Source organism: Polyodon spathula, chromosome 30, assembly GCF_017654505.1.
Source record: "Polyodon spathula isolate WHYD16114869_AA chromosome 30, ASM1765450v1, whole genome shotgun sequence".
Classification (NCBI taxonomy): Eukaryota; Metazoa; Chordata; class Actinopteri; order Acipenseriformes; family Polyodontidae; genus Polyodon; species Polyodon spathula.
In genome coordinates this window covers 4,470,451-4,472,798 of record NC_054563.1, presented here as the reverse complement: position 1 = coordinate 4,472,798, position 2,348 = coordinate 4,470,451, and positions in this window count along the sequence as shown.

Genomic DNA, 2,348 nt, shown 5'->3' with positions numbered 1-2,348 from the left:
TGATTGCTGGAAGCACAGATTGTGAACTGTACACAAAACAAAGGTACAGAGGTTGGGCAAAATACATTTTGAACACCTTCCATAACAGTGTCAATAGAGTGTGTCATGTTAAGCTGCAAAGATGTTCTCACTTAAGAGTGCCCTACTGAAGTCTGTCAGATCAGCCGTGTTGCCCAATTCTGACAGATACACTCTTACACTGCAGTTTCTGCACGATACTAAACGAGGTAGCCTAGAGTATCCTGTGCAAATCCACCATCTACATAAAATACCAGGGCCCAAAAATACGTACAGCAAAGCCACATATAGCAGTCCCACTTTTGGAACACTGGTTCCAGTGTTCCTAGAACCTTTCTTGGCAAGCCCTTTTTTTTTCCCAGAATATTGTAACAGAATATTGTATTTTCATGCAGTGTTACTACCATATCTAACTTATTACAGTACAATGACACTTGATGTGACTAAAGGGAGGTTTGAATGACCAGTAGCACTGAAAAGAGGCTGTACAGTGCCGTGCATATCTGAAGATTACTGAACAGTCAATGTTTGCAACCAATCACAGAGAATTACGGGTGGGTTTATCCACTGACTGTTGCTAAAACAAACTGGTGGCTATCCTTGTCTGAATCATCATTCTCACTGCCCAAAGAGGTTAGACTACAGTAGTCTAACAATAACGGCTCATACAAGTACCACTTGTATTGTGTTGGAATTATTCTCTTCATCCATGATATATCTATATCTGCATGCAAACACCTTTACTTCATGTGTAGCTATAGGTGGCAACTGCAGAAATCAACGCTGTCATGTCACATCACCGTTCCATGTCAAAAGTATTTGGAAACATATTTTCTATTAGTCAGTCTATAAACACTTTCAGTTCACCACACGCACCCTCTAAGAAACATATTGTAGCGATCTCGGTTCATGCAGGCAGGCGCATCACACAGGGCGAGGCAATCCACACATAGGTGGAGGGCGGGCGCGAACCCAGGACCTCTCCATTGGTGTCAGAAGTGGACGCAGGTACCCCGGCACGCACTCGTTGGACTGTAGCCTGGTAAGCAAGTCCGGGGTGGATTTCTGGCTGGCAGGGGAGAGTGTAGCGTGCACGGGGGAAGGCAGCAGCAGGGCAGGTAGGTGACGTAATCACATAAAAAGACATAAACCTGATATACAATGCTTGCAAAGGAGCTGGCTCGTTCATACAGCGGTATCAGTGCTATGCTTTAGTGCGAGAGGTCCCAGGTTCACGCCTGTGTGTGGATTGTTTCGCCCTGTGTGATGCGCCTGCCTGTGGGAACAAAGATCGCTACAGTATGTTAGACAATAATACAAAATAGTTATTTTCCCATTTGGCAAATTCATGTTTTAAAAATATTTTGCAAGTTTCAGAACAGTTTTTATTTCTTTAAGTATACTTTTTATGATATTTTATCATGAGAAATTCTGACAATTTGAAAGCTTCTCTGCGCATTTTGTGCAGGCAAATGCTTATGCTTATAGTAACGAAGATTAAATAGTATTTGTTTCGTAAGTAAAGAAGTGACAACACTTAATAAATAAAGGAATATGATTTAATTTTATTACACCTTGATCCTTGCCTCAGCCTATGCTGTTGGCTGAAAATGAACAGCCAAGATCAGCAAAGAAATTAGCCTTCATAAAATGCGTAGTTATCAAATTTCAAAGATTGTCAGATGATGCTTTCTCATGATCATTGATTGGTACCAAAAAATGGAATTGGCTGGAAATTTCAACACGCAATTAGCAAGTTTTTAACAGCTTCCTTTCCATCTTAAGTGATGCCCGTCAGCTTACATCATGTTAAAGGGGGATTTGGAAATAGGAAAAGGCAGATTGAGAATAAGAAAGAATGCAGGATGGTGCAATGTGGCATTCCTGAGGTGACGTCTCATATAGAACATTTAAAACTACAGACCAAAACCAACTCACCATGGAGACAAATAAGAATAAGAACCAGTAAACACTGTCACCAGAAGGGTAAACTGAGAAGGCAGTCTCAAAGCTGTGTGTTGGCCTTATAACAGAATCTGGGCAGCAACATCCCTCCAAAATGTACAATAAAATAGCAGGTATGAAATTGGTCAAAACTTAACACTTGGATTCACAGCAGTTTATTGTAGTCTCTTAACTACAATTATTAGTGATAAAGGAACCACAAACATTAACAATGTCAGCAACTACAGTATGGAGCAATGAGGACATCAAGTTGTGTAACCAGTTATTTCATAAGTAGGCCTCACAGATGCAACAACCTTTATCTTGTAACTAGGAGGTAACTGTAATATATTGTAAAAAGACATGACTGGAGTTGTTATTATATC